Raw genomic sequence first — 9,136 nt, 5'->3', positions numbered from 1 at the left:
GTACTCCGCCTACAAAATTCTTGGTAAAAGTCCATTGTAACTAAAAATAAATATAACAATTATAGGTACTCAAGAAATGTGATATGTAAACATCTGTGTAGGGCTTGGCAAAGCAATGGGCGATTCAGTTACATTCATAAATAGGGACCGTTCAAAGATTTGCTCAAGACCCTTTCGGGGCCAGCACACGACTACGATAATCACTTTGTGACTAGTTCAACGCTATTTCACGATAAATTCGGTACTAGTATCGAAATAACCCGAAATTATTTCGAACTAGTACCAAACTTGTCCTCAAGTGTTTCTAAAAGAGTCGTGAACTTATCCCGAAAAAGACTTAAAGCGGTCCCTAAATGGTCCTTACCAAAAGATTCCTGAAATTTTCTGCTGGATTAACGCATATTTTATCCTTACCAAGAGCTAAGATGCTTGCATATTAATTTTTTTTTTTAAATATCTGGAATAAAAAAATGCTCTATCTCAGCTGCCGATTCAAAAACGCTCTATCTCAGCATATTTTCAATATGTTTTCAGTTCAAAAAAGGCGTTTCTGAACCAAATTCTGAGATAGGGCGTTCTTGAAATGTTTTCTGAGATAGGGCGTTTTCGAACTGGCTGCCAAGATAGGTCGATCTTCTACTCAAGTGTCGATATGATTCTCAACGTTAAGCATCCGGTTAAGTTTACTACCCAGCACTTTCTATTGGTTTTCACCATTTCAGATGTTTCAAATATTTTAAATTCATTGTACATAATGCAATATTGTTATCTTATAACGCTAATGCTTACTGGGTACCTAAAATTTTGCTCAAATAGTCATCATCATGCTCAAGATATCAATGCTACAGTTTGATTTCAAAAACAAAGTCGAAGATAAATAGCCTTCTTCCTATATCTTATTCACACAAACAAATAAAAATACATACACATTGAGTATCCAGAATCACACAGAGATATTTGTGTGCCTGCAGTATTAATCAAAGGCTACCGCCGGTCTCTTCATCAATGTTTGATCTTGCTTTACGCTGCAAATTTTTTGCACATTTATTCCTTTTTTTCCACTCGGCCAAATTTTTGTGCCTTCAATTTTTCTTGTGCTACCGCAAAAGTTTCATGAAACGCCTTTTTATATCAACATCCACGGTGTTGCTTACTTACTTAGTTCACTAAATGATCGGTAGAAGTTGAAACTTGTAGCTAAATGTATGCATGTATGTATGTTGCTATGGTTGGTGTTGTTTTTATAACGTTTTTTTGTTTTTTTTTTTTTTAGTTCATGTATGTACACACAAATATTTAAGTATGTGTATTTATGAGCGTTGATCTTGTTAACATCGCTCGAACACACAAATCACTGTTGCTGATCTTCCATTGTATCTTTTTTCTGCGAACAATGTTTTTGATACCTACTTACGATGATTTTAAATCAAGCAGCTACAAAGTTGGGCAGTACAAAAAAAAAATTAAGAAAGAAAAAACTTGTGGTTAGCAGCTCATTTAAATCGTTCACTTTTTGGCTAATTTGCACTTGAAGATTTGATGATTCGCCTGTGTGGCTTTGATATTTGTTCTGCTCAGTTGTTGGCTACTCTGTGGTTGTGTTGTTGCCTTTTAATATCTCTTTGTCATGTGTGGTATAACTGCGTATTGTTGATGATTTTCTTATACTTTGTGTTTTTTTTTCTTTTATTGCTCAGCCAATTATTCCGCGAATTATGAATATTAATAACCTGCTACGTTGGTCAGTTTAGCCTCCGTTATGGCTCTGGCTCATCGCTTCACTTCAAACCATGGGAATATTTTTATGATAAGCTGCTCAACTGCTTTAAGCGTTTTTATTTAAATTTTTTGTTTGTTATTTATCTGTTTAATATCTGTCAAAACTTGGTCAATAATTTTTTATTAGTCATTGGTTACTTTGTGTTGTAATATTGGATTAGTAGTAGCTGTTAAATATACACTCGAATAAATTGAGTGCGCGAATTCACATAACTCAGCAGATTTTTTCTCTGTATAAAATACTCTTAAACACAAAACCTTATCCCATCAATCCTCAAACAAAATTATCTAGGATAAGGTTACACAGAATTTTGCACAGCTTATCGAATTACTAAAGACACAAGGAAAACAAGGAAAAGGAGGTTTTGAAAACGATATTTCGAAAATTCATTTAACCTACTTGGGGCCGTCGAAAGCAGGGCCGGACCCCAGGGAATCTGTCATCGGCGTGCCCTTTGAATTGGAATCTTGTTTTTATACAGCTCCGCAATCTTTCTAAGGGTTTATTTAGCATGAATTATATGTGCTTTCCATGAGAAAATAGTAAAAAATATTAACATATCTATTCTCCGCTGGCAGAAATTTAAAAATTTAAAAATTTTCAGTTGCAAGAAGTTCGGTAACGTTTATAGAATCAGTCATCGTTCATCGTAGAATGTAAAAGATTCTAAATTCTAGCTAAAAGACTGACTAAACGTTCGCCTTTTGCGACTGTCACTGTAATAGCGCAGAAAGTTCGGAGTGATATTCAGATACCAGGCAATAATGCGTCCATCATATGTTGGCGTAACTTTTTTAATAGTAGGTTCGGAGCCAAATGTTGGGTCCTTAGATCTGTTTCGTGAATATCATTTAACACTCTACCGCATACGAAGCCAAATATGGTGTCACTACTTCGCAACTAGAGAGATTTAACTCTATACGCGACCATTAGAAATCCCCAGAACGCTTCAAAGAGCTTACCGCATGGTTAATGTGATGAACCCGACTGCTGACTCTGGTTTTATAGATGCAACGTTATATCCTTAATGGAAAAACAATTATTTAAACGATTAAAACCTGAAGGTTCATTTTTAAAAATGGGAGAAAATACTACGCTATTTGACCAGGTTTAGGTTTCCGTAACATAAACTGGCAAAATATACAAAGAGCGGAATTATGTATAAGTGAAGCTATTCAATATGACAGAACCTTCATTTGGACCTGCCGGAAATTAAAAGGGATGAACAGAACATCAGGCCCAAATTTGACGAACGAAACCACCTAAAATCCTATTCTAACATACCCTGCGCGCGTTTTATTGAAAACAACTGAAGTGGACTCCACTAAGACAAAGATAAGTAAACTCCAATTGCCATCTTGGCGTAGCCATCACTAGCACATTGAAAGAAACACTCACCGCGGCTACCCAGGCGCTGATATGTAGATGCACGATTGAGAGAATACAAAGGTTGCGCCGATCTCGAACCGCTATTCCTCTCTTAACGAATTTGACAGAATCGTTGTTTGCATGACGTCACACTTGTGCAACTTGTTTACGTTTTCCTTGCAAAATTTTTTCTTCTTCTTCTATCCTTGCTCACGTTTTGGTATTTCTCTCTCGCAATTGCACCAGTGTGACGTCACACAAAAGTTATTCTCAAAAATCCTCTCTGATCGGCGCAATCTTGTATTCTATCATTCATGATGTAGATGCACCTCCTTTACGAATAGTAATCAAAAAAGAGACTCCGCTTTTTAGAGAAAAAACTCTTTCCGGTGGTCAATTGAACCATAAAACATCCACTCTAATGGTTATAGCATAAGAGAAAGTACTCTGCAAGGTAAAACTTCTCACAAAACTTCAGGATATTCTTCCATAATAGAATGAGTACAACGAACAACTCCGGGAGTTTTGCCAACTTTAGTGTAAAAAAAATTACTTCAATACTGACTATGGCGTTGTAACAGTGGTCTCTCTGTGGTATACAATCCAGAAGATTACTTTTCTCTTGCGTGAGACAATTTAGCTCTGTGTTGCATGTTGAGGTTCATTAAGTTTCTGAACACGATCAAGGGATCAATACATAGCAGCTATTAGCACTCACTGCATTCATAAACCAAGTGGACCGCATTTTAGTTACGGAACACTGCGGAATCACGGCTCAAAAAGAACTGCTAATGAATTCAGAAGGACAGTAACCTTGATCGAAAAAATTTTAAAACCCCCATTGACAGATAAATACCGAATGGTGGAAATCTGCGATCTAAGAAGGTTGTTGGGGGAGGAAAAGCGGGGCGGACGTCGGATTAGAATGCGCATCATTCGATCTTTGAAACAAAAAACTTCCTTAATTATAATAGCTGTCATGAAGGAAGCGGTAGACTCACTGCTAACGAGTGTGAGGTCAGTAGGGATGGTTAGCATATACTCGGATAGGCAGGCGGCTATGATGGTGCGCTCTAAATCAGTAAGGGAATGTCTGAACTGCGTGGCAGATGGCCTGACAAGGAAAGTAATCCTTGAAATGTTGTCATCAGATATGGATCAACCAGGGGCCTATGTCTTCCTGCGGTACACTATTGGACGGTTAGGTCTCGTGTAAGCTCAGCGAGCGCTAGGTTAATACTAGGAAATACGAAATTTCTAGATCCTACTGGCCTCGAATGGACCGGGGCGATCAAAGAAGCTTGCAAAGCCTCAGTTCTCGCTTGATTTGGAGGTTCCGAGAGGCCATTGTGCGATTGGTATTCATGCGGTAAGACTAGGAATCTCAACTGATCCCTTTTGTATCAGCTGCCAAGAAGAAAATAGAGTGGAATCATCTCAACACTTTCTATTAGAATGCCCAGCCTTTCCTATATTAAGCTCGCTTTCGAATTAAAGTCAAGTAAAAAAAGAACATCTTAATGAAATTAAAAAGAATGCTTTTCGAATAATTTGTTGGTAATACATAGTACGTATACACTTGTTAATAAATTTTAAACTTAGCCGTAATGTCCTCAAATTATAGGCAATATTGGAATTTACATTTTTCCGAGTCTTCTTCTACTCTGTAATTATATGTGCTAAATAATATTCATTCATTCATAAGAAATAAATTAACTTTTTCGTTAAGATTTTGAAATATATTTCCTGTTAGTTTGTAAGCAACCACTGAACACTGTTTAACATTTAATTTACTCCTCCTTCGCTGAAATGATTGTTGTGCTCGATTTGTGCTCTTGATTTTTAATCCGATACTTAAAATTCAGGTTGAAACTTTTGATTTAAGCCGCCAGCGTCGCCACCAACAAACAAATCGGCGCACCAGCATTTTGTTGGCCCTGTCATACCGCACACAGACCGTCCAAAAGCGATGACTTAAACCGAACTGTATGTAAGCGTAAAATGTAGCAACTTTATCGGTTTGGCGGGCGTACATATTAAATTAATATAAATTGGTGCAGGTAGCTTCAACGAAAAGTTTTCAGCTTCTTTGTTTTAAAACATGAATACACACATACACAGACATAAATACGTACATAGTATATTTCAGCAGGCAACTGTGCAAGTAAATTTTTTGAAATACTCGTGCAGTATCTATAGGCAAAGTGAGTGATGTGATTGTGAGAAGCTGAAGGGGGCATGTGTATAAAAATTGTACCAGATACATATAAATTTTTCGCTTGCCAACCCAATATTTGCTGACTATAGAGTAAATGGTCCCACGCTGTAGTGGATTAAGTTGGCTCATAAATTTACGATTCCTACTTTACTCTTAAGAGTGTATGAACGGTTGATTTTAATTTGTATGCAGGTGTGAGTGTTTGCGATTAAAGAACTTTTCGACACAATAAATACATTTGATTTATGTCGCTGAAATTATAATTTTAATAAGTTTTTTTTTTGGCGCATAAATTTCGAATGCGATTTGTTTAATTCTTCATGTAATGCCAGACGAGAGGGAGTTGCTAAAATCTTGCATGAAATGAGCTCGCGGGACTAAAATAGAAAATAATGAATATTATAGTACATGTTAACTCGTATAGTGTTAAACAGGGGCGGCTCCAAATGTGGCTTTTGTGGGTGAAAATCCTGTAGCTTTCACCGAAAATCATAAGATATTTTTATCTAATATTTAATTTAAAAAAACTGCAACTTTTATTAGCTCGTGTGATATATTTATGCAGTGGTGATGTGCGGTTTCGAGTATTTAAAGAAGCGGTTCTGTCAAGTCCTGTACCAAGGAGAACCGGGAATTTGGACCGGCTCCGGTTCTCCAAATGTGGTAACGGAAAGAGGCCCTTTAGAAAAAAAGGCCTTCACTACTTCAAAATTATAACTGCCTGGCAGCTAATGCCAGCCAAGAATGATAGCATACAAGATTGCGCATTCCTGCGGGTGATGACGTCAAGATAGCAACGAATAGGAAAGAGTAGTTGGAGATGGAGGAGAGAAAGAGTGTTAACTGTCAAATAATGCCATGTCACTGCCAGCAGTGAAGTGTGACACGAAACGCATGAACTCTTTTTGTGTTGCCAGGAGGTACTTTGGCTTTACCTTGCTCACCGTTTTAGTTTTCCTCTTTAATCTGTAAAATGCTGCGCTTATGTCTTATTATGCTTTCAAAGATTAGATTGGAAAATTCGTACAAGAGTGAATGGCCTTGTCTGAAACCCCACTTTGGCTCAAAATGCCGCGGAGAGATCCTTTCCAATTTGAACGGAGCTGAACAATATGCACATAGCCGTTTAAGTTATGCGGGAATCATGGCGTCGTACACGCAGCTTCTCTCAGTGCTATCAAAAGTGGCTTCCAGATCTGTAGCCACACTGATATGGTCCAATCAGTTGGCTCGTAAGGGGCTTCAGGTTTCAGCCAGTATAGCCGACAGCAACTTCTACGCAATATTAGGAAGGATTATTCTGCTATAATTGGCGAAAATGGCTGTATATCTCTTCTCAGATCCCAATCTATGGGCATGTATGCCTCAAGTTCTGATTAGCAGCTTGCACACACGTCCGAATAGCTCTTCGCCGCCAACTTTGAACAGCTTTGCCTGTATGCCGTTGGCTCCGGGCCAGTCATACCAGTTGTTTCTGTGAGGTTAGTAATAACCAACAAACTCTTCCGCAGCAGTACGAAGAAGCAGAATTGAGATTAAATGGCAAAATTTCACGGTTGTCCGTTGTAACTGAGGCTTTACGAGACATCGAACTTTCGCCGCATTGCCTGACGCAACTTCATCTTTGCATAGGGGCGCATTTGGACTTTAGCTTCAACAAGCAAAAGATCTGAGTCTATGTTGGCCCCTCGGATGGAGCGCATTTTAAAAATGCTCCGTCTATCACAATATGATCAATTTGTGATGAAGGCTAAATTTTCATACTGTTGGACTCAATATGCCCCCTTTGCCCAACCTGACTTTTAAGTCTCCATGTATAATTTTAAGACTATGGCGTTGGCAGTGTCCATACCTGTCGTTGGAGCGTGCACACAGATTAGGCCAACGTTGCTAAATTTTAACCTTTAAGCGTATTGTGGCAATTCGTTTACTGATGAGGGTGAACCTGGAGACAATGTGTCGGAGTCTCCGCGCATATACAAATTCTACACGATATTTGTGCGCCGCTTCATGGAAGCTGTCCATCGCAATTCATGTACTGCGGTGATGTCAATCTGGTATTTTTCAATGACATCCAGCAACTTAAATAAAGGAACCCACCTTTTAAAGAGTCCTGACATTCCAGGTGCATATCCATTAATCGTGGACCTTGTTCTGCTTACGTACGATTGCCAATTTTGTGGATGGAGTTATTTACGTGCCGGGTCCCAAGCTCAAGCGTACAAGCATTGCTGGAATGAATGGTTTGTCAACCGGAAACACGTTTAATAGCAAGCCGCTACGGGTGAACAGCTTCTGCCGGCTTCAGTGAGCCGTTAAACCGAATAAGTCGGAGTGACCCGACCGAAGCTCTCTCTCTTACTGCCGTAATCCAAGGTTCCAATCGGATTGGAGCATCTCGAACATGGGTTGCACACGTTGGGGGGGGAACGGGGACGAAAGAGTCGGAATTGAGTATAGCCATGCAACTTTAACTGCATATCCAGAAGAATGTCTAGGCATAAACTGTCCTCACTTTCTCTGCAGTTTTGGGGTGGTAACCTACGTGGTAGTGCTGACCGAAGCCAAACTGGTGCCCTGCTGGGTGCACGGACGGTGAGTAACAAGGCTTCAACTGTGTCTCTTGCAATGAAAAGGGAAACCTGCCTTACTCCTTCTCCGTATTTCTACTCTTCTCCAACGCATTAATAACATGCGTTTTTAGTTATCATCTGTCTGCATATTTATTTTTTTTTACATTTTTTCATATTTTCAACATTTTTAGTTATTTATTCGAGATAAGTTCTTTTGCAAACTTTTATCCACGCTTTGAAGTATCATTAATCTCCACGATAAAATGCAGTGAAATCCGAGCGTTTGTTGTTATTATTCGACATACCGATAATTCGTTAAACTTCAAGCGAATATGTACAAACGCCACTGTTGCAACTCCGACCATTTGTACGTACTCGTAGTTGTGGGAGGCCACTTGTCGGCTTGTTGTACACCAGCTACTGTTCGTCGGGCATTCGCCCACCCGTTAGCCCATACTAAGCGGGACGATAGCAACAAAGGCTAGGGTGAAATCAATAGCAGACGAAACACAAATGAACCTAAAGCAAGTAAACGGACGAAGAAGTGACGAAATGGGGAACGGTGGGAAGACGCTGGTAAAGTACCTACGTAAACATGGTACAATATGAACAAAAGAAAAACGCGATAAAGTTACGATTTATTAGCGACTTTAGCTCAAAATCAATTATGCCGGAATGCAGAACTTTATGGCGATGTACGCGATCACCCAAGCGCAGGAGCTGTGACAGTGGCAGCAGCCTCACAAAAATAACAACGCCAGCTTAGCAACGGCAAGTGTGCCAGCACCATCGCATTGCGCAAGTTTAGCCATAGCGAAGTTCTGGCACTTGTGACGACCTCAGCGCGCAGGCGGTCAGAGTGTTGTCGGTGCGTTCGCCAAGTAGTAAACGTCGCGAGGTCTGTCTAGAAGGATAGCCAACTACACACACACTTACATACTTGTGCATATATCATGTACATGATTCTTAGCTTATTCCTTGTCTTCTTAGGCTACTAGGTGCATGTGTGTTCATGTGTATGTATGTTTCGAGCGTTGTCTTGTCTATGAGATGATAAATTAAAAGCCCAACTTGACAATCACTTAAGCGTAGTTTGTAAGCGTCTTTTGCGGTCACAGCCTGACGGTTGAGTTTGTTTGCTATTAGTGGCGAAAGATCAGCGAAAAATAGAACGACGTTCATTAAAAAAGTGGCGGC

The sequence above is a fragment of the Rhagoletis zephyria genome, unplaced genomic scaffold (genome assembly GCF_001687245.7).
Source record: "Rhagoletis zephyria isolate East Lansing unplaced genomic scaffold, Rhagoletis_zephyria_1.1 Rzeph_scaffold_01403, whole genome shotgun sequence".
NCBI classification, from domain to species: Eukaryota; Metazoa; Arthropoda; class Insecta; order Diptera; family Tephritidae; genus Rhagoletis; species Rhagoletis zephyria.
The sequence above is the reverse complement of the archived record's forward strand: the minus strand, read 5'-3'. Positions refer to the sequence as shown.